This window comes from Palaemon carinicauda, chromosome 3, assembly GCF_036898095.1.
Source record: "Palaemon carinicauda isolate YSFRI2023 chromosome 3, ASM3689809v2, whole genome shotgun sequence".
NCBI classification, from domain to species: Eukaryota; Metazoa; Arthropoda; class Malacostraca; order Decapoda; family Palaemonidae; genus Palaemon; species Palaemon carinicauda.
Genome location: NC_090727.1, coordinates 78351539 through 78376942, shown reverse-complemented (window position 1 = coordinate 78376942; position 25404 = coordinate 78351539).

Below are 25404 nucleotides of genomic sequence, written 5' to 3'. Positions count from 1 at the left end.
TATGGAACTAAAGCGTTCTACAGTGCTTGCAGACTACAAGGACAAATTATGGATAAATGAAAAAAAAAATCTTAAAAAATTAAAACAAAATAGATTTAATGATAGCGTCTAGTCAATTCGAAAGAAAATTTAGCTAGATAAAAAAAAAATTGTAGTTCACCAAACTTTTAACTGGGCTCCACAAGGCATTAGAAGAGTTGAAGGACCCAGGCCTACATGGTTGAGACCTATGAAGCATGAAGTGGAAGATGAATGGAGAAGTATTGAATTAAAAGCTCCAGATAAAGATGACTGGCGAAATCTAACCGAGGCCTTTGCGTCAATAGGCGTAGGATGAGATTATGATGAAAAAACTGTAACTAAATTATTTTGCAATGCCTGCATACAACAAATTATGCAGCAGCACATATATATATATATATATATATATATATATATATATAATTATATATATATATATATATATATATATATTATATATATATATATATATATATATATATATATATATATATATATATATATATAATATATATATATATATATATATATATATATATATTATATATATTATAAATTAAATAATGTAAATAAACTAGATTTAATGAAAGCCTACCGTGTACTCAGTTCGGAAGATTTAACTAAATAAAAAACTAAACGAAACTAAAAACTACAAATTACGTAGCAGCTCATATATTAAAAAATATTCTTAAATGATAAAAATAAAATAGATTTAATGATAGCCTACCCTGTAGTCAATTCGAAAGATCTAACTAAACAAAAAATGAAACAAAACTACAAACTACAAATTATGTAGCAGCTAATAAATTAAAAAATAGCTTTAGATAAGAAAATAAAATACATTTAATGATAGCCTACCATGTAGTCAATTCGGAAGATCTAACTAAACAAAAAATGAAACAAAACTACAAACTACAAATTATGTAGCAGCTCATAAATTAAAAAATAGCTTTAGATAATGAAAATAAAATAGATTTAATGATAGACTACTGTGTAGTCATTTCGAAAGATCTAACTTGATAAAAACTGTAACAAAAATACTACAAATTATGTAGCAGCAAATAAATACAACAGAACATCATACAAGGATCTGCATGAAATACATTTTCTATGACAAATGGAATAATTAAGCAAGGCTTTCATACCAAAAACATCTAACATTGTCGTTCCCAAATACTTCTGATCGATGGCCACTGTCTCAGTCCCAGTCTACTAAATATCTTCAATTGCAGATACTAGACGAGTTCATAAATCAAATAGACTGATTACACCCTTTGTCATTCGAAGGACATTTGGTTCTTCCTTCTTATAGTTATTCCTTTTTTTTATCTCTCGTTTTTATTATCTTTCTTATCGTATTCCTTTCCCATTCCAGAAGTTTATCTTCCATCCCTCCTCTGTCTTTCCCTACGTCATGCAGACTTTAAAGTCAAGATGGATTGGTTTAAAGGTGACTCATGAATGGCAGAGACAATGGACAAGACAATGCCCTAGAGACTGGCCATCTATACATATGATCAGCGGCAAAGCCCCCTCTCCACCTAAGCTAGGATTAGGGAGGAGCAGGCAATGGCTGCTGATGAGTCAGCAAGCAGATCAATAGGCTCTCACAAAGACCTCATCGTTAGCCCACAAGGATGGTGAGGTTGCAGACACCACAAGGGCTCCAACAATGAAAAAGAGCCAAGTGTGATAAGAAAATGAGGAGATGAATAAACTACATAAGAAGTAATGAATAAAGAATGTAAAGTGAGTGTAAAAAACGAGTAACATTTCAAGTGTCCATATGTTTCTCGGGGCATTATCGTAGGTAAACTAATCAAGTGTGGTACGCTATTGGAAACGTCCCTGCCTCGCGATCTGCTAGACTTGGGTTCGAATCCTGCTCAAACTCGATAGTTTCTTTAGTATCTGCAACCTCACTATCCTTATGAGGTAAGGATGGTCCACCTGCGGTCATCGGCAGCCATTGCCTATCCCTGCATGGTCCTACCTTGGATGGAGAATGGGCGAGTCTATATGCCTACCTGCTGAGTCATCAGCAGCCATTGCCTGACCCTTCCTGACCCTAGCTTGGATGGAGAGGGGGCTTGGGCTTATAAATATATGATCAATATATAGGACATTGTCTTGCTAGGGCATTGTCACTGTCCTTTTGTGCCATTCATAAGTGACCTTTAAACCTTATTAAAAAAGCAAAACTCTAAAGGGAAATTTCCATTTACTAAGTTGGGTTAAAACTCTCGTTTTGCCTCATTAAAATATTTGAATAACCGAATCTAGAGAATTTTAAAGGTGAGAAAAGAAGCAAAATATCAACTAATATATTTTCCATTGGCAATTCCAGTCGTTCCTGCCTTCTCCCAAGCCTTAAGTCCCTGTGTGGAAGCCAGGCTTTTGTTCTCCTAAATCCTCTGGAAACCTGGAGAAAACGATTTACTTGAATTTTTCCAGGAGGACAAATTCAATGAGTGTCGACTATTCTCTTAGTCCTGGGGATCGGGAAAGAGCGGGGGAGGGGGGGATGATGATGGAGGGGGTGGGGAAGATGATAGAAGGAGAGGAGTGAGAAAGATAGGAGGAATGATGGAAGGATGGGAGTGAGGTAGAAGAGAATGAAGAATGTGGATTACAAAGTAAAGGAACCGCAAGATGAAGCAAGATAGTTGTACAAATGAGGAGGTTATTTACAAACGATGTCTTTTGCACTTAAAAATACACAAGAACACGTAACCTTGGATCTGATTACCCAAAAACGTTATTTTTTGCAGCCATAAATACAAAAAGAATACATAATCTAAAAACGTAACATCTACACCCACAAATATACAACACAAATACACGTGGTTTTGTCTAAAAATTTGATGTCTTTTACACACATAAATATACAAGAACACACATACACGTGGTTCAGATTATCTAAACACTTGAGGTCTTCTACACACATAAATATACAAGAACACACATACACGTAGTCCAGATTATCTAAACACTTGACGTCTTCTACACACATAAATATACAAGAACACACATACGTGGTCCATATTATCTAAACACTAGACGTCTTCTACACACATAAATATACAAGAACACATATACACGTGGTCCATATTATCTTAACAGTAGACGTCTTCTACACACATAAATATACAAGAACACGCATAGACGTCTCTCTGATTATCTAAAAACTTAACTCTAATGCATCCACACATAAACAGAAACACACATAATCTTGGCTCTTGATTATCTAAAAACTTGATATCTTCTACAGTCAAATAGACAAGAGCACATTATTCTGGCTTTAATTACCTAAAAACACGATTTTGTTTTTGTTTTTTGCACTCAAAAATATACAGGAATATAATATAGTGGCTCGAACTCCTATACAACACACATAAACAAACTAAAAACGTTGCTCCCAGCTGTCAATTTTTAACATATGCCTAATCTCTCTTCTACCTTATTTGCTTTAGAAGGAAAACTTTTAATAATTAGTTATATATTTTCCTGAATACTTCTTTCCTTACTGTTCAAAATTGCTCTAAATATTTAAGATCAAACACTCCATGAGAGAGAGAGAGAGAGAGAGAGAGAGAGAGAGAGAGAGAGAGAGAGAGAGAGAGAGAGATTTCTTCATATTGCAATTGGTATTTTCACAATTACACATGAAATTAACCCTCGATTCAGCAGTTATACAATGGATGAGTCAGTAACTATAATCATGTTTCCATTGGAACAAATCTTATATAGTGGAAATAATAACAATAATAATAATAATAATAATAATTGTATAGAAACCGTAAAAGCCGTACTGAATAGTATATTATTAGCAGTATTATTATTACTAGCTAACCTACAACCATAGTTGGAAAAGCAGGATGCTATAAGCCCAAGGGCTCCAACAGGGGGAAATAGCCCAATTAGGAAAGGTAACGAGGCAATAAGTAAACTACAAGAGAAGTAATTAACATTCAAAATAAAATATCTTAAGAACAGTAACAACATTGAAATAGAGCGTTTATATATAAAATACAAACACTTCTAAAAACAAGAGGAAGAGAAATGAGATAGAATAGTGTGTCAGAGTGTACCCTCAACCAAGAGAGCTCTAACCCAAGACAGTGGAAGACTATGGTACAGAAGCTATAGCACTAACCAAGACTAGAGAACAATGGTTTGATTTTGGAATATCCTTCTCCTAGAAGAGCTGCTTGCCATAGCTAAACAGTCTCTTCTACCCTTACAAAGAGGAAAGTAGTCACTGAATAATCATAGTGCAACAGATAACCCCTTCAGCAAAGAAATTGTTTGGTAATCACAGTGTTGTCAGATGTATGAGGACAGAGGAGAATGTGGAAAGAGTAAGCCAGACTATTTAGGGTATGTGTTGGCAAAAGAAAATGCACCGTAACCAGAGAGAGGGATCCAAAGTAGTGTTGTCTGGTCAGTCAAAGGACCCAATAACTCTTTGGCTGGTTCCCTGGCTAACCTACTACCTAGGACCTAAAAAAATATATAAAAGTGTTCGATGTGACATATATTGATGAAATTGTACTGCAAGAGTTGATGAGAGGTACTTTCAGCAGTTAAATATGAATTGGGCAGTGACTTTTTTTTTTTCTCTGGAGGTATTCCACTTAAAGATCACTCATAAATGGCAAAGGCAGGGGACACTGAACATATGATCAGTGCCCATGACCCTTTCCACCCAAGCTGAGATCATGGAGGACCGGACAATGTCTCCTGATGACTCAACAGGTAGACCTATGGGATTCCCCAAACCCCCCATCCTTAGCTCACAAGGATGCTGAGGATGCAAACATTACAAGAAACTATTGGACTAGAGCGGGTCTCTAACACCAGTTCAGCAAATCGCCACAGCCGAAGTCAAAGTGAAGGTAATGCTCTGCAGTACATTGGAAAGAGTACATCAGTGCACCACCATAGCCATCAAAGTGAAGGTAGTGCCGCGTAGTACGTGGGGAACAGTACACCAGTAAACTACCACAGCCGGAGTAAAAGTGAAGGTAGTGCTGCTTGGCAGGTGAGTAGGCCATATCCGCCAAACAGCAGCAGCTTAACAGCCATATTAATTTTGCTAAACTCATACTCGTATTTAAGGTCAAAGGTTTGTACTGTATTAAGTATAAGAACAAATTAGGTAATATTACAATTTTAATCATGGCTGGATTTTAGGGATTTGGGTGGGGGATAAAGAAAATTAATAAAATAAAGGTAGCTGTCAAACATATTTACATCCACGTAACCTAAGATAGGGGGACAAGTCTTTACCAACTTTGGAGTGCTTCGCCCCACTGTCACCTACTCATCCCTTCCCTACCTCCCTTAAGAAGCAGCTAAACTTTTGGTGGGGGAAAAAGAATGTAAAATAAGGAAAGGTATCTAACATAACCACATCCACCAAACATAACCTAAGGGATCACACCCTCATTAATTAATATCAATCCCCTCTTCTCTAACCTCAACTATACCATGATATTCCTAACCCCATAAAAAATAAACAAATTTTTGTTGTAGCCAGCTCACTTACCTTATATGGAAACTGCCGATGTAGAAGGTTGGGGAACAATTGGATGAAGAACAGGAAGATTCTTTGACTCAGACACAGAGAAAAGATCCTTTATAATCGCTCACAACATAATCGTTCTTGCATCTTGTCTTAGGTTTTAAGACTGCAATACCCCAGATATCCATCTTCCTAAAAAAAAAAAAAAAGGGCACAGTCAAACTTTGGACACTAAACACTTATAGGAAGCAGTAAATGTTAATGAAGAAAACTATGCACATGCTGCAAAGTTCTGTTATCATCTTTATCAACACTTTCAATACAATAAAAACAATAAAACTTCCAAATATGATGTCTGCACCAGGAAAACCATTATCTAAGCCAGCTTCCTAAACAGATGGCTAAATTCCAAAATATCATTTAAATGAATAGTCTTGAAACAAATTAACCAATCAGGTTTCAACATTTATACAGTACCCACAATTACGCATGCAAAGAAAAAGGATGATCCGACATTTTTACACACAATGCATTGCATAACAACAAAATTCCAGTGGGAGAAACACTTGTGTCCTTGGGACTTAATGCAAACACAATACCATTTCATGTCAATTGTTTATTTTTGGGAGACTGATAATGGGTTACTCCACATGTTGTTTGCATTAGGTTTTGGACGCTATTCTATTTTTTGTATGACATAAACATTGGCTGGCTTTTTTAAACAATTAAGACCTTCCAAGTGTTTACATTCAAGTTCCCAAATGCTGTTTTACAGTACTGTAGGCTCTATTCTCCCTGTTTTACAGTACTGTAGGCTCTATTCTCCCTGTTTTAAAGTACTGTAAGCTCTATTCTCCCTGTTTTACAGTACTGTAGGCTCTATTTTCCCTGTTTTACAGTACTGTAGGCTCTATTCTCCATGTTTTACAGTACTGTAGGCTCTATTTTTTCTGTTTTACAGTACTGTAGGGCTCTATTTTCCCTACTTTACAGTACTGTAGGGCTCTATTTTCCCTACTTTACAGTACTGTAGCCTTCATTTTCCCTGTTTCACATTACTGTAGCTCTATTTTCCCTTTTCCACAGTACTGTAGCTCTACCTTCCCTGTTTTTACAGTACTGTAGCTATATTTTCCCTGTTTTTACATTACTGTAGCTCTATTTTCACTATTTTATATTACTGTAGCTCTATTGTCCGTTTTACAGTACTCTAGCTCTATTTTCCCTATTTTACAGTAATGTAGCTCTATTTTCCCTGTTTTACAATAATGTAGCTCTATTTTCCCTGGTTTACAGTAATGCAGCTCTATTTTCCTTATTTTACAGTAATGTAGCTCTATTTTCACTGTTTTACAGTACTGTAGCTCAATTTTCCCTATTTTGCAGTACTGTAGCTCTCTTTTTCCTCACCTCCACTTCAGTTAAAGCATTACTGCCACAAGAAGACACCTCCAATAGGAAAGTTTAATCTATTTCAAATTTTATTGTAGTTTCAGTATTTAATGTAATTACAGTATTCTATTAATTAAAAATCCCCTCCATTCAGTACAGTATAGAGTACTGTTGCTTATCTGAAAGTAAAAAATATCACTGAAATAACAACCAACATGGCTGGTGTGCGCAGCACGTTCATCTAACGTTTGCCAGAACAGAAAAACAAGGAGATAAGATTTAATTGCAAGTGAAGAGAGCCACAGTTGAGCAAAACCCACTCGTTGGATGCAATATGAATTATAATTGTGATACTTAAATTCCACACCACTTGCATGAACCATATATTTTCCCAGCTAGTTATCTTCCGTTTACAGGTGTATTATGCATTTCTGACATATTCCTGCTGCATCCCTCCCAAACGCCTAAATTTAATACTAGAAATGATCATAAAATTTTATCATTATTATTAGCTAAGCTATAACCCTAGTTGGAAAAGCATGATGCTATAAGCCCAAGGCTCCAACAGGGAAAAATAGCCAAGTGAAGAAATGAAATAAAAAAAAATAAATGAAAAAAAAATAATAATAAATTATTTTAAAAACAGTAACATCAAAATAGATATGTCATATATAAACTATAAAAAGACTTATGTCAGCCTGATCAACATAAAAACTTTTGCTGCAACTTTGAACTTTTGCAGTTCTACTAAATCAACTATCCAATTAGGAAAATCATTCCACAACTTGGTCACAGCTGGTATAAAACTTCTAGAATACTGTGTAGTATTGAGCCTCATGAAGGGGAAGGCCTGACTATTAGAATTAAGTGCATGCCTAATATCACAAACAGGATGGAACTGTCCTGGAAGATCTGAATGTGAAGGATGATCAGAATTATGAAAAATCTTATGCAACATGTATAACGAACTAATTGAATGATGGTGCCAGAGCTTAATATCTAGATCAGGTATAAGAAATTCATTTCGATATGGGGTTAGGAAAACTCATAACAAGTAGTTTGCCCCAATATTCACAATAAAAAATGGACAATTCAAAAGATAATGAGTATTATCATTAAGATTATTATTATAAGCGAAACTTTAACCCTAGTTGGAAAAGCAAGATGCTATAAATAGCCCAAGGGTTCCAACAGGGAAAAATAGCTCAGTGAGGAAAGGAAAAAAGGAAATAAATAACCTACAGAATAAGTATTGAACAATCAAAATAAAATATTTTAAGAATAGTAACAACATTAAATTAAATCTTCCATTTATTGTAAAAAATATAAAAACTTCCAAAAACAAGAGGAAGAAAAATGAGATAGAATAGTGAAATATCTGGTTCAAGTAGGCTTATTGGGCTAAAAATCAAAGTACAGTATCATATATATATATATATATATATATATATATATATATATATATATATATATATATATATATATATATATATATATATATATATATATATATATATATATATATATATATATATATATATATATATATATATATATATATATATATATATATATATATATAAAACATTCATCGCCAAATATCTAATCTCTGTAGTCAGTCATTTCCAATAAATTCAAGAAGGTTTTTCACGTGGCTCATTATGCAAAGATATAATAACAATGTAGAAAAATACATCCCTAGCTGAAACTATAATAAAACCAAAAATTAATTAAATTAAACCTTTTGCCAGCAATGCATGATTCCATAGCATTAAATTGTTTAAAGAGATGAAGTTTTGGTAAATATTTACTGTAGTACAATATTCCTATTGAAGAAAATAATTAGAGTTCATGGTGTATTTATAAGTAGTTTGAACTCTTTTTATGAAAATAATTAGGAAAATATTGTTTTAGTTAAATTATAGAAATTTTAAAATTTAAAATATATATTTCCAATTATAGATATTCTAAAACTGAAAATATTGTATTTTTCAAATCACAGACATTTTAAAATTGAAACTATTGTATTTTTCAAATTATAGACATTTTAAAACTGAAAATGTATTTTTCAAATTATAAACTTTTTAAAATTCCAGAAGTTATGACAGAAAAGCCAGATTTTAAAAGGGAAACAAACACACAAGTCACACCTAATCAAAGGCTTCCCACCTAACCTAACCTAGGAGTTGTATTCTTACCAGGTACGTTTCCCAATTTACCTAGTCAATAACACTTAAAAAAAATGTATATCAGGAGATTAACGACATCAAAACCTTCAAAATAACTAAAAAGTATCAGTACTGTACCACTTTTTGGGCTCAAGCCATGGCGTCCTGATGGAAGGTTCCTTATTGGTAGCTTCCTTGGGTATATTACTACTAAGATATTCCCAGAGAATTTAACCACAGGTTATCACAGAATTCTAACTTCTGGAGCAAGTATCCTAAAGGTTTCCCTTTAAGACATCGTATATCAACAGGGGACGTATGTATTAACGCGCCACATAGCTATCTCCACCCCATATAGAGTTAACACTTTGATATGGAGGGGCGGAGAATAGCTGGGGAGCCGTTCCACAGCTATACTCGTCCATGGCGACTTTTGGTACTCGAAACGTAAACAAACGGGCGCTATTGCTAAATGACGTCACGTCCGTCCCCATCCTTCTTTTAGTAGCTTGCCTTGCTAAGACGGATTTTCCCTTGTGCTTTTTCATCGGCTTGCATCTTCGTAATGTCGCTACCTTCAGCCTCGCCTTCTTCTGGAAAGTTGAGTACCAGGTCCCAGTATTGTTTAAATAAGCTCTGACCGTAAAGTAACTTATACTTTTCGAGATATTTCATGTTTTCTGGCGGAGCTGTGCTGCTACCGGACACGCCATTTTATGGCGTCGCTGTTCCCTTGCATGCCTTATTTAGCTAGCCTGTACAGCTTATTCCGGCCTTTTAACTAATTGATATTGTTAGTTATTTAGTCTTCATAGCTAGGAACTTCATATATCGTGTTTTGACGCTCTTTTATTCGGTCATCGCCTGACCCCATACTAGATTGCTAGCTTAGCCCCTAGGCCACATTGCCTAGCACCAGTGTTCATGCATGATATATTACAGTGATCCTAGGTTAAGTTATGAAGATAGTGGCATTATTTTATGATACTGTTTACTGTGATGCAAGTGTTTTCGCCTTTGGGGACCATATAGGGGATCGGTTTGATAGTGTGCCTTTCTAACCTAGCCTAATTGTAGGACCCCTATATGCTCCCTTCACCGCCTGCCTTAGAGCATTCCCTCTGTGTGGCCACGCTCCCCCTACCAAGTAAGGGGATCATGTCCGTATCAGAGTATTTATCGCTTCTCTGTCCTCCCTAAGGGAATGATCCCCCTTAGGGTTGCGTCCGAGAAAGAGGAACGGCCTGTCCTTCCTCAGTTGCTAAGGGTAGGTTACCTGACCTTCATTGTAACTTGCGATATGTCTTCCAGCCTACCTAACTTGGGGTTTAACATCCCTTCTCTAGGTTAGGCCTCGGGGGGGGGGGGGGGGTAGTTCTGTACAATGCTTGAAACGGTACCCATGCACCGTTCTCATTCAGGTTGCCTACCCTAGGCTAGGGAGCGTCCTCCCTTCCTTGGTGGCCGTTTTTGTACAGAGCCTCCCCTATGGAAGACCCTTCTTCTCTCCCTCCCCCCCCCCTATCCCTTTGTATGGCCTAGCCTATACATAGGCTAACCTATACACATCTGTCCCTAGTCCTACAACTCCTCCTTAGGGTGGAGTGATAGGGCTATCTTGAGTCCCTGTGGGCAGTCCGCTCTGGTACATATACCCTTCATAGCGTCCTATGGGGTTAGCCACTGGAAGCGTTTTGTCCGCAGGGGTTCCCCCTCTCTTGGGTGTTCCCTGGCCCTCCCTTGGGCTACTCTGGCACCCGGCCCCCTGCCTTTGGGTGATAGGGTTAGCCCCCATCATGGGTACACTCATTCAGGTGGGATGCTATAGGGGTTCGTATTCTTACCCTTCCATCCCTCCTTCTGTCTCTCTTCCTGTCCTGGTGCCGGTCCCTTGCGCCTCTACTGCCGGCGATACCGCCCTCCTTGGTGACATATTCCTAGTTTCCTCCCTAGTTGACAGTCCTCCGCGTGCCGGAGGGCTGTCGCCTTCCGTCGGTGTATAGCCGATGGCCCTCCCTTACACTACCTAGCTTCGGTCATCCGTAGTTCGGGCCGGCCTCCGGCGTGCCGGCATCAATTGCCGGCGGTCTGGGTACGCTATACCCCCTTCCTTATCCTATGACCTTGTCACCAAGCCGGCAGCCTTCGGCTGCCGGAGCCGCCGACAACCTGGCATTACACCTGACTTCTCTATGTGTCTTCCCTAATGCCAGAAACCCTGCTGGAGCAGCCTCCGGCGTACCACCGGTCTGCCGGCGCCCTCCGGAGACGCCAAGGGACTTGCACCCCTTCTCCCAGCTATCAAATTCATGCTGATAGCCCTACACTGCAACCAGATAGCTTGGCTACCCCAATGGATAGGTATTGTCTTACTGTTCTATTAACGGCCGTGCTGTCTTCTTGCATATCACAATTTTCCAGCATGATGTGTGTGTCTTAGCACGGCTGGTTGCCGGAAACCGTTGTCCTATGGGGTCTTCTACAACCCCCCAAACTAATGGCCTGAGTGGTCTCAGTCCTTGATATACATCTTAGGCAATCCCTGCTAGAATTTCCTTCTGCCTTCCTTGGCGATCATTGTAGAATTCTGCTTTGTGTCCTCGGTCACAAACAAACTGCCTACTGATAAGGTTACGGTAACCAGCTGGGCGGGATACACAGAGTATGTGTCTATCTACTTCATTTCCCGCTCCACTCTCTAACATTATAATGTTATTATTTAATTAAGGTTAAGTTAAAATTAACTACTTAATATTTAACTTTAGAATAATATAAGTCATTTGTATGACTTCTGTTTACTCATGTTCTCTTTCTCTTACAGGAGGAGTACGTGAAATGTGCCCACAACTTCTGTGGAGTGGAGCGCCTGCACTTCTACGGGCACACAGCGTGTAGGACCCACGCCCCCTGCGCCAATAAGAAAGGCAATCTGAAGTTTTGGGACCCGCAGCACTATACAGTCTGCAAGGACCGCCTGGTCGAAGCGTTCGACAATCCTCTTTCAGCGGAGGTAAGGGACTCTTCTTGAGAGAAGCTACGCAAGTGGGTGCGTGGCTTCCAGAAGAACGCCACTGGACCATATCTCACCACCGAAGATTTGAGGGCCTTACTTTTCCCGAAGGCATCACCAGACTCAGTGGTCCCCAAAGATCAGATTCCCACCCTCCAGTTAGTGGTGGAACCGGATGTAGTCATGGCTCAGTCCATGCACGAGTGCCGTCTGGATGCCGACAACGAGGAACGTATGTCGGAAGTGTCGGAGAATACGGAGAGGAACCTCATGGGCGACGAACTTGACTATGAGGAAGATCGGGTGGAATACCTGAGTCGGAGCAGGAGGTCGCTTCAACATCCACCCCCACACCGACTCCTACACTGACGAATGTATCACTCCCGTCTACATCCGCTACCCCGGATCCTACCCCATCCAACACCCAGGAGATCTTCAAAATGCTTGAGGCTCTCATGGATAAGAAACTCCGCGAGACGCATGAGTTCTTCAGGTCCAACATGGGAAGTTCAAAGCAGCCGAAAAGGATTTCGGTTAAGGACCTCCCTGCATGCTCGGATACTAACCCCTGGAGGTATGCCGAGCACATGCCGATCACTACGGGCAAGATCTTCACAAGCGAAATGGTCGGCTCGATCGCGCTGGAAGAAGTGGAATTCTTCCCAAACTTTGAGGCTTACCCGGACTCCTACGTCCGACTTAGATCTGAACCTGCCTCTAAAGAAGAGACCGAACCGAAGGAGGTTCTAGTGTTCGATCTCCCGAAGGCCCAGGCTATGTTGGCCAATACAGTGAAAAACAGGGGCTTCACCTGCTCAAAACTACTGGCACTTAGCAAGAAGCACCCGACCTACGTCGCACCAGACGATGCGACCTTCCCCTTCTTGGAAAAGGCCTTCACTGCGGTGCATAAGGCAGTGGAAGAAGGAAAACCTTGTCCTGCACTGGAGGAGTGCAGACACTTCTCCCTGACTACTCTCCCTAATGTTAGACACTGGAAAGATGTCCAGTCAACATTTGTGGTGGGAAAACTAGAACCTGACGTCGCTGGCCGTCAGTTTAATGAAGACCTCCCAAAACTTAATGACCATCTCCTTCGTCGGGAACATGATACGAAGGAAAGGCTCGCCGCATCTATATCCCTCCAAGTACAGCTCGAAGTCATGGCCGGTGACACTAGGGTCCCTGACTACTACATGGTTCTTGCCAAAACACATTTGGGGACCATAGTAAAGTATCTGTACAGCTTCATGAAGGCTCGTAGAGCCTGTCGTGAATTCGTGTTCTCCAGTGCTACAGTGAGGCACGAACCCCGGAGGCTGATTTCCTCCAACATCTGGGGTAAGCACCTCTTTCCCTCCTCCCTAGTGAAAGAGATCACCGACAAGGCCGCCACGGAGAACAGGAACCTTCTCCACAAGTGGGGCATGTCGAAGAAAAGTAAATCCTCTCAGGACGACGGCCCTCAACCTAAGAGGAAACCCACGAAACCGAAACCCCAGCAACGTCAACAGAGACGGCAGTTTCTGGGATCCGCTACTCCCCAAGTGGCAGCTCAGCCACAGCAGACCTTTCAACTGGTCACCCAACCGGTCTTGTCACAGTCGCCGGTCTTCACCCCTGCTTTTGAGCAACAGTCAACTACCTTTCGTCCCAAAGGTAGAGGCTCAAACAGAGGTGCAGGCAGAGATGCATCTCGCCGTCCCTCCAGAGGCAGAGGAGGAAAGGGAGCTAGCGGCCGAGGTAGTAAGCCCTCGGGAAACCAGAAGCAATGAAGTGCTTCCGGTGGGAGGAAGACTTCGCCAATTCCAGGATCGTTGGATCTTCGATCCCTGGGCACACAGCATCGTCAAGAAGGGTCTAGGCTGGAGCTGGACTCAACCACCCCCAACCTTCCAGCAATTCTTCCAACAGTCAACCCCCCTTCTGGAAGAATATGTCCTAGAACTCTTGAACAAGAAGGTGATAAGGAGGGTAAAGTCAACCAGGTTCCAAGGGAGACTTTTTTGCGTCCCCAAGAAGGACTCCGACAAACTCAGAGTCATTCTAGACTTATCCCCCCTCAACAAGTTCATAGCAAACAACAAGTTCAAGATGCTTACTCTTCAACAGATAAGGACCCTTCTGCCTCAAGGTTCCTACACGGTCTCCATGGACCTGGCGGATGCCTACTGGCACGTTCCAATGAACCACAACGTTTCCTCCTACCTAGGATTTCGACTCCAAAGGAAAAGCTACGCTTTCAGGGCCATGCCCTTCAGCCTCAATGTGGCCCCACTGATCTTCACAAAACTGGCAGACGCCATAGTTCAACAGCTCCGCCTCCGCGGTGTCCGTGTGATAGCCTACCTCAACGACTGGCTGGTCTGGGCTCCATCGCCCGAAGATTGTCTAAGATCCTGCAACAAAGTCACCCAGTTTCTGGAATACCTGGGATTCAAGATAAACAGAAAGAAATCTCGCCTCTCTCCAGCTCAGAAGTTCCAATGGTTAGGAATCCAGTGGAATCTTCAGTCACACTGCCTTTCCATTCCCCAGAAGAAAAGGAAGGAAATAGCAGGGTCTGTCAAAAGACTGCTGAAATCCAAACGGATCTCAAGACATCAGCAGGAACAAGTTCTAGGCTCTCTACAGTTCGCCTCAGTGACAAACCCAGTGCTGCGTGCACAGCTAAAGGATGCCGCGGGAGTCTGGAGACGTTCTGCATCCATCGCTCGAAGAGATCTCAAGAGATGGCTCCCAAACAGACTTCGGTTACTCTAAAGCCGTGGTCGGAAGCAAAGGCCCTGAAAAGGTCCATCCCTCTTCAACATCCACCTCCATCACTCAACATCCACACGGACCCTTCGCTGGAGGGTTGGGGAGGTCACTCCCACCAAAAACAGGCTCAAGGAACATGGTCTCCCCTATTCAAGACGTTTCACATCAACATCTTGGAGGCCATGGCAGTCCTTCTCACTCTGAAGAAACTCTCCCCGCCTTCCTCGATCCACATTCGTCTGACCCTGGACAACTCGGTGGTAGTCCGATGTCTCAATCGCCAAGGCTCATGATCGCCCCAGATAAATCAGGTGCTTCTCCCAATCTTCCATCTGGCAGAGAAGAAGAAATGGCGCCTTTCTGCAGTTCACCTACAAGGATTCCGCAACGTGACGGCGGACGCTCTATCGAGGACAAGCCCGAAAGAGTCGGAATGGTCTCTAGACGCAAGATCCTTCTCCTTCATCTCTCACCAAGTCCCAGAACTTCAGATCGATCTCTTCGCAACGAGCGACAACAATCAACTTCCTCGTTATGTGGCCCCGTACAAGGACCCCAAGGCAGAAGCAGTGGACGCCATGTCACTGGATTGGAACAGATGGTCCAGGATCTACCTGTTCCTTCCTCCCAACCTTCTGCTGAAAGTCCTCTCCAAGCTGAGAACCTTCAAAGGGACAGCGGCCCTAGTGGCTCCCAAGTGGCCCCGGAGCAATTGGTACCCCCTAGTCCTGGAGCTACAGTCCACGCTGATCCCTCTCCCGGGCCCAGTTCTCTCCCAGTAAGTACAGAAGTCGACTGTCTTCACTTCATCATCGAAAGTCAGGGACCTTCATCTCATGATTTTCTCTCCCTAGCCGCGAAAAAGAGGTTTGGGATCTCGAAGAAAAGTCTAGACTTCCTCGAGGAATACAAGACCAAATCCACACGACGGCAATACAAATCTTCCTGGAGAAAGTGGGTCTCATTCGTCAAGGCAAAAAATCCTACAGAAATCACCATTGATTTTTGCATGTCCTTCTTCATTCATCTTCATGGACAGGGCTTAGCAGCCAACACGATTTCTACCTGCAAATCGGCCTTGACTAGACCACTACTGTACGCCTTCCAGATTGATCTGTCCTGTGATATCTTCAATAAACTGCCGAAGGCATGCGCTAGTCTACGCCCAGCACCCCCACCAAAACCTATCTCCTGGTCCCTGGACAAGGTGCTCCATTTTGCCTCCAACTTGGACAACGATTCGTGCCCTCTCAAGGATCTGACTCCAAAAGTTATATTTCTTTTTGCTCTTGCCTCAGGAGCCCGAGTCAGCGAAATAGTGGCATTATCAAGAGACGAGGGTCACATCCTGTTTACAGACTTAGGAGACCTTACCCTCTTCCTGGATCCGACGTTTCTCGCTAAAATACGAACTACCCACCAAAAGATTGGGCCCTTAGAGAATCTGCCCCCTGAAAGAAGATGCCTCTCTATGTCCGGTAGAGAGCCTCAAGGTCTATCTTCGTAGAACTTCTGACTTTGGTGGAGGCCAACTCTTCAAAGGAGAAACACCGGGTAGCGACCTGTCACTGAAACAACTAAGAGCGAAAATCACCTACTTCATTCGCAGAGCGGATCCTGACAGTACACCCGCAGGTCATGATCCTAGAAAAGTCGCATCGTCTCTGAATTTTTTCCAGAGCATGAATTTCGAAAGCCTCAAGAGTTTCACAGGCTGGAAATCGTCGTATGTTTTCTTCAAGCATTACGCGAAACAAGTGCATGAAGTCAAACATTTCGTGGTAGCCGCAGGTAGTGTTATGAAACCTGCAATTAACTCTGCATAGAACAGTGAGTTACATGGGACTTTAACACTTCGGGTGCCTATGTTGACCCTCGTGTGATGCGTAGTGATTTCAGGGACACTTAGTGTTTTTTCATAGACTGTTCTTTACAAGGTGAAATGTCAAAGTCGTCACATGAGTGCCGCATGCCTAGAGCATGATGTGTTTTTTTCTTATTAAAGACTGACGTTCCTATGGAACCTGTGCCTTCTAATAATTTGAAATTTTCTATCAGATTCAAGAGCGAAGTCATTCATTACTATGTACATTATAATTTATTGTAAATTAATTTTACATCCTTTATTGCATTTATTTTACTATATACTGCAATTGTGAAATAAAATTTCTATTTTATTAAATTGTGCGTCTCACTCCGCTCCTACTCATACTATGAAATACACGGTTGTCATAGTTTCCTTATCCCCTTTCTTTTGATAGAATGAAGAATAATAGGTTCAATCCATATTATATACCTGCCTATGCTGTGTAATATTCCTAACTGAATACTTACTTGCGCTATATCTTCGAGACAAGATCTCTCTCTAGCTACGAAATACAGTGCCTAACCACCACTTTTCGGTTATTGAGAATGTTCCTATATGAATATCAACCATTCTGTCTTGTCTCCGAGTTCTTCACATTCTCTTTGCAAAGTGGGTAGCCCTTCGATGACCACTTTGATCTTCGGCATGGCCCGTTGGGACTTCTCTGCCAAGGGGGGCAGGAAGTTGCATCCCCACGGAACCTCTATCGAGGTCACTATGCTTACCTTATTCAAAGCCCTCGGCACTTACTCTACAAGGGGAAATCTACCACGATACATTGATTCTCTGGTACTCTTCCATCAGGACGCCATGGCTTGAGCACAAAAAACGGATTTTGAGCGAAGCAAAAAATCTATTTTTGGGTGAGATAGCCATGGCGTCCTGATGGAAGCTCCCTGCTACTTTAATCCAGCCTTTCAGGCCCCACCCTGTCCTGCCGTATCATGGTGATTGGCAAGCAACTGGCATCAGGATGAGGATGGCCGTTACGTCATTTAGCAATGGCGCCCGTTTGTTTACGTTTCGAGTACCAAAGGTAGCCACGGACGAGTATAGCTGTGGAACGGCTCTCCAGCTATTCTCCGCCCCTCCATATCGAAGTGTTAACTCTATATGGGGTGCAGATAGCTATGTGGTGCGTTAATACATGCGTCCCCTGTTGATATACGATGTCTTAAAGGGAAACCTTTAGGATACTCGCTCCAGAAGATAGAATTCTGTGATAACCAGTGGTTAAATTCTCTGGGAATATCTTAGTAGTAATATACCCAAGGAAGCTACCAATAAGGAACCTTCCATCAGGACGCCATGGCTATCTCACCTAAAAATAGATTTTTCGCTTTGCTCAAAATCCGTTTTTTTTTTTCCCCTACAGGAAAATGTCCATTTGCTGTTCATACAAACATCTTTCTTGAATACGTATCAAAAGAACCGTTCCGGGGATCAGCTAGTATTAAAAGGGAGTGGAACTTATATAGAGATGTGGAGGTAAGAGATTCACCAAGAGAAAGTCACATGATAGTAAAACTAATTTTGATTGGAGATTACAAATGGCTATCAACACTAATGATACAGAAAATAGGGAAAAAAATGTGATTTCAAACTTTGGATAGAGTGCCAACCTAAACAAAGGGAGTAAAAGGGTAATTTTTATTCAAATAAGTATCAAATCTATTCTCAACTCTTGAGTACAGGTTATGGGGTTCAAACTAGTGTCTAGTAGGGGTATATTCAATTGTATTGGTAAAAATTGTGTTTCAGTCCAGTAAAACAGGATTTTCTTGTCCTATCATAGGTTACAGCAATCTAACCAGTTAATTTAAGATACTAAAATTTCTAGCAAAACTGGAATTCACTATAACAAATGGCATTTTTCTCTGTATGACTAATGGGGGCTTTGACATAACTTATGTATCGATCGACTAAAATATAAAAAATATTTCATTTGCAGACTGATTATGGGTTACTGCACCTGCTTTTGGCAGCATTTTGATTTTTGTACGGCATACTCATCAGCTGGCTTCTTTAAATGATTAAGAGCTTTCAAGTACAGTATTTATACACAAGTTCCCCGATGTTGTTTTATAAGAGCATGTTTGTTCCCCTCTGCTTTAGTTTCAGCATGAATATCATCGCAAGAAGACATCTTCCACAGGAGAGTTCGATCTTTTTCAAAAATTTAGTGTAATTTCATCTGTTTCAGTAAATGATCAAGCTTAAAACACTTTCTGTTCGGTATAATATACATTATAGCTATTGTTGCTCATCCAAAAGTAAAAAAAAAATCCCAGAAATAACGAACTGCAACTAACATACGCAGCTCATGCATATACCGCTTGCTAGAGCAGATTAGAAATGGAATAATGTCTATTTGCAAAAAAATGAGCCACAGCGGAGAAATCACCATTTGAGGGACGTAATGTGACATGGGTAATTATACTATAATATTACGCCACTTAAAAGAACCATATATTTTTCCAACTTTTTATCTCATGCTTTTTATATATTACTATCCAGTATTATTGATGTAAATACTATGACAAGGTTTTGGTATTTCCTGACCCAAAATCCTGGTTTCTCACTAGGATCACCCATAACTATTTCTATAACGGGGGTATAGGAAAACTTATGAATGGGTGGCATACCCAAACTATTCATGAAAAAAAAAAAATTAATAAAACACAAGATAACGAGTGTGAAAAATATACGGTTCATGTATTTATCAAAAAATCAAATCAGTAAAGTTGTATTGTATTACAGGGTGTGATTTCGAACAGAAAATATATGTTTTCCTATAGTAAATCAGGTGATTTAACCGAATTTGACCCATTTCAAAAAATTTGATGTACATCAGACGTTGGCAGCACTGGTTACTGTATTTTTTCATGGGACACAGTCTTTGCAACGGCACCTCTAAAGTTTATCTAAGAATACTGTTTTGTATTTTCCTCCGGTTATTATAAATCCAAGAAGGTAATGTATAGAGAAGAAAACGGTTGCTTTACGTTTATACATTGTTTCCCCAGTACGTTTTCCCCACCCAAAACCCGGAGTTCCCACTGGTGTCCCCCAATTACCGTAGGATATATATATAACGGATTTTGAGCGAAGCGAAAAATCTATTTTTGGGTAAGATGGCCATGTCGTCCTGATGGAAGTTCCTTAAAGGCAGCTTCCTAGGGTATATTACAACTATGGCGATATTCCCAGAGAATTTACCTTAAGGTACCCAGAATTCTAACTCCTGGAGCGAGTATCCCTAAAAAAGACCTTAGGGATATCGTAAATATCAGCGGACGTATTCTTGACACGCCTCATAGCAATCTATACCCCGAATAGAGTTAACACTTCGTAGGGGTCAAATGGCAAGAAAACGAAAACGATAAGAAAGGGGGGAGCCGTTCGTAAGGCATCTCTCCTCCCCGTTAAGTAAGCGTGCCCTGCGCCGCTCGCGGCGCCATCTGTATTCCTTGTAGCGATACACGAGGTGCTACAGATACTGTATGTAGGGAGGGGTCCTACAGCCCTTTTCTTTCTTTTTTTTTTTTCTTTTTTTTTGAAAAGGGACAGTGCAGGTCCATCAGGACGACATGGCCATCTTACCCAAAAATAGATTTTTCGCTTCGCTCAAAATCCGTTTTTTGGGCTCAAGCCATGTCGTCCTGATGGAAGTATACCAGAGCATTACTGTATCTGTGGATTCTCAATACGTGCCGTACTCCTCAGGAATGTTTCTTAGTCAACTCGACTGAAAGACCTAAGATGTTACCGTTATACATCTTTTCACTAATCATAAGCCATGAAAGCGCTTCCTGGCCCCTACAGGGAGGAGTCCTACTAGACTCTAGAAACGAACGAAGAGTACATATACCTATGTATGAATCACTCGCAAGCCAATACAACATAGTGGTCTCACTCTATATGAAGTAAAGCATAGTCCTTACGGAACTACAGCTTCCAAGGGAAAAAACCCCGACCAGCACCCTGGTCGAAGTAGAAATAGACAAAAAGGTTATATCTGCGTAGGATTAAACTTGCTGCCGCCACCGTCCTCAGAGAAGGGTGGAGCCCTTTATGCCAAGGAAAGTATAAACCAGTGCAACAAGGCTTGCACTAAGGAATAGGCTATTATAGATATCCCCGATTAATATACATAGGCTGAATGCTCAATAATTAAAATGAAATCAATATAGGTGAAGGAGACACAAGGTTCCCGAGAACAAGTTTATTGAATAACAATAAATAGACATGGTTACCACAATTATATACATATAATAGGTGGATGACCAACAATTTACATAAGTACCGTAGTGCATGGATGTATGGTTATCTGAAAGAAAACAATCAGGTCACTTGTCACATACCGAGGTATCAAAGTTAAACGTCCATGTTACTATCCACTGACATTAGCGTCAGAAACGCTCGGCACACCTGTCTGTACTTGTGCTGCAATCACCATAACGTTGGAACAGTCACTGTGGGCTCCCAGAGCCTTCACTACTAGTTATAGCAACGCATATAACTATACACTCACCCAAGAATCAAAGTCCCAATTAAATCCGCTGTTCCTCGCAGAGTTAAACAGCAGGGTTAACGACGCAACCAACTGCTACCACAGACCTCTTTAGCTGCTCCACTTGCTTAGCATAGTGGCGAAAGAATACCCTGGAAGACTTCCAGCCAGTGTATGAACGAAGGTGTTCAAAATCCATAAAGTTAAAGTAGTTTAAGGATGAAGCAACTTTAATCGGATCATGACCTGCGGGTGAACTGTCAGGATCCGCTCTGCGAATAAAATATGTAATATTCGCCCTAAGATAAATTCGAGCCCGATGTTTCTCCTCTGAATAGTTGGCCCCCATGGAAGTCTGAAGTTCTACGAAGATAGACCTTTAGGCATTCTACGGGACATAGAGATGCATCTTCTTTCAGAGGGCAGATTCTCCAGGGACCCCACCTGTTGGTGGGCAACTCGTTCTTAGCGAGAAACGCAGGGTCCGGAAACAGGTTCAGTTCTCCCCCATCCAGGAACTGAACCCGGCCCTCCTCTCTCGAGAGGGCTACAATCTTACTAACTCTGGCCCCAGAAGCTAGGGCAAAAAGGAAGATCACTTTTTGAGTCAGGTCCTTCAGTGCACACTCCTCATTATCCAGTAATGAGGCAAAATGAAGGACTTTGTCTAAAGACCATGAAATAGGCTTTGGAGGAGCTGAAGGTCTAAGCCTAGCACAGGCCTTCGGGATCTTGTTAAACATCTCGTTAGCGAGGTCTACCTGGAAGGCATATAGAATGGGTCTTGTCAGAGCTGACTTACATTTAGAAATCGTGTTAGCCGCCAGCCCCTGTCCGTGGAGGTGGATGAAGAAGGATAGGCTGAACTCCGTAGAGATCTCGTGCGGATTTTTGTCTTTGACAAAGGCTACCCATTTCTTCCATGCTGATTCGTACTGCCTTCTAGTAGACTTGCACTTATATTCTTCCAGGAAGTCGATGCTATCTTTCGAGATTCTGAACCGTTTCTTCACCGCTAGGGAGAGAAAATCATGAGCTGCAGGGTTCTGGTTTTCTGTAATGAAGCGTAGACAGTCGACTTCTGGACTTGCTGGGACAGAACTGGGTCCGGGAGTGGTAGAAACTCTAGTCGTAGTTCCAGAGCTAGAGGGAACCATACACTGTTCGGCCACTTGTGGGCCACTATCGCTGCTACTCCCTTGAAGGATATCAGTTTGTTGAGGACCCTCAACATCAGATTGTGAGGGGGAAACAGGTAGATCCTGGACCATCTGTTCCAATCGAGGGACATCGCATCTACTGCTTCCGCCAAGGGGTCCTCGTACGGGGACACATATCTCGGCAGCTTCTTGTTGTCCTTCGTCGCGAAGAGGTCTATCTGCAGTTCTGGGACTTGACTCGAGATGAAGGAGAATGATCCTGCGTCTAGGGACCATTCCGACTCTATCGGTGTAATCCTGGATAGAGCGTCCCCGGTCACATTCCGGACTCCTTGAAGGTGAACTGCTGACAGGTGCCACTTCTTCTGCGCCAGTCGGAATATGGCTAACATTACCTGGTTGAGAGGTGGAGATCTCGATCCCCGCCGATTCAGACATTTCACTACCACCTCGCTGTCCAGTACCAACCTTACATGGATCGAGTGACGTGGGGATACTTTCTTCAGGGTAAGAAGCACTGCCATAGCTTCTAGAAAGTTTATGTGAAAAGTCCCAAATAGCTTGGACCAGGTCCCTTGCACTTTTTTCCGATGGGAGTGACCTCCCCACCCTACCTTTGAGGCGTCTGTGTGGATTGTCACTGACGGGGGGGTGGCTGAAGAGGTACTGACCTCTTTAGACGACTGGCTTGAGACCACGGTCTGAGAAGAGAACGTAGCCGAAGTGGGACCGGTCTCTTCAAGTCCCTTCGCTCTTTTGATGCAAAGGTTCTCCAAACTCCCGCTGCATCTTTTAGCTGTGCTCTTAGCACTGGGTCTGTTACTGATGCGAACTGAAGAGAGCCCAAAACCCTCTCTTGTTCGCGTCTTGATATCCTCTCGGAACCTAGAAGTCTCTTGACAGACCCCGCTATTTCCTTCCTTTTCGACATTGGAATGGAAAAGCGGTGTGACACTAGATCCCAGTGAATTCCCAACCACTGGAACCTCTGAGCTGGAGAAAGACGAGACTTCTTTCTGTTGATCATGAAACCTAGATATTCCAGGAACTGAATCACCTGTAGGGAAGCCTGCAAGCATTCCGCTCTGGATGCTGCCCACACCAACCAATCGTCCAGGTAGGCTACTACCTGGAACCCTTTTAGGCGTAACTGTTTGAGCGCTGCGCTCGCAAGCTTCGTAAAGATCCTTGGAGCTATGTTTAGCCCGAAAGGCATCGCTCTGAAAGCATAAAGTTTTTGTTGTAGCTTGAATCCTAGGTAGGGGGAGAGACGGCGACTTATTGGAACGTGCCAATATGCGTCTGACAAATCGATGGAGACGGTATATGCCCTCTTGGGCAGTAAGGCCCTTATGTGTTGTAACGTTAACATCTTGAACTTGTGGTTCATTATGAACTTGTTGAGTGGTGACAAGTCCAGAATGACTCTGAGTTTCCCCGAGTCTTTCTTGGGAACACAAAACAGCCTCCCTTGCAACTTGATGGACTTTACCCTCCGTATCACCTATTTCTCCAACAGTTCTTGAATGTACTCCTCCAAAACCGGGGTGGAGTGTTGGAAATATTGAGGGCACAGGGGCGGAGTACTGTACCAACTCCAACCCAGTCCATTTTTGAGCAGGCTGTGGGCCCAGGGATCGAAGGTCCAGCGATCCCGGAAATACTGTAGTCTCCCACCTACCGGCGACACTTCACTTTGACTGCCCTGCAGTCTTGCCTCCCTGGCCGCGACCACCTCTGAATCCTCTTCCCCTAGAGGGGCGTCTCGCCGAACCTCTGGCTGCACCTCTGGGCTTTGCTCGAAACGTGGTCGATTGCCCTTCGAACACTGGATTGAATGCCGGGGATGCTGATGACACGGCTTGGGGTACCCATTGGAAGGTGGTCGGGGTCTGGGCTACCAGTTGTGGTACCGGAGGCAAAGCTGGCTGCTGCTGCTGCTGTCGTTGTGGTCTGAAAGGCTTGGCTGGACGGGAAGAAAACCTCGATTTCTTCGCCTTTCCTTTCGGCTGAGGGCCCTCATCAGGGGAAGACTTCCTCTTAAGGGACAGGCCCCACTTAAGGAGAAGATTACGGTTCTCAGTGGCTGCCTTGTCCACCACCTCCTTGACCACCTCATTGGGAAAGAGATCTTTACCCCAGATGCTAGATGAAATGAGTCTCTTGGGTTCATGCCTCAATGTGGCCGAGGCGAAAACAAACTCCCTACAGGCCCTCCTTGCTTTGACAAAGCAATAGAGGTCCTTAGTCACCGTTGCCAGATGGATCTTGGCCATTACCATGAACATCTCAGGCATCTTGGGGTCGCTAGCCATTGTCTCCATGTTTGTCTGGAGAGACATCGAGGCTGCTAGCCGCTCCTTTGTATCCAATTCCCTCCGTAGGAGGAATTCCGAAAACTTGGGAAGGTTTTCGCCGAACTGCTGACCTGCAATATCGGCGTCCAACTTCCCAACCGAGAAGGTGAGGTGTACCTCCTTCCAGTCCTTGTTATCCAACGGCAAGGCCAACGACAGTGGCTTGCATTTCTCCAAAGACGGACATGGTTTGCCAGCTTCAACTGCCTTCAAAACGGCCGCGAACCCTTTCTGCATAAAGGGGAAGGCCCTAGCCGGGGAGGATACGAAGGAGGGGTGCTTCTTACTCAAAGCAGCAACTTTAGAGTTTGAGAACCCCCTCTCCTTCAAAGCAGATGTTAAGGCAGCTTGAGCCTTGGAGTGATCCAGGATGATCACCTCCTTCGGTTCCGTCTCCTCCTTCGAGGCCGGCTCCTTCTTCAGACGGACATAACAGTCCAGGTAGGCCCCTCTGCTGGGCCAGAATTCCACCTCCTCAAGGGGAACTGAGCCCAGTTTCTCCGACATGACGATCTTCCCGACCGTCATCGGCATGTGCTCGGCATATCTCCACGGGTTGGCATCCGAGCACAGAGGAAGGTCCTATACGTTGAGCTTCGTTGGAGGTCCACGTGATGCTGTGATCTTCT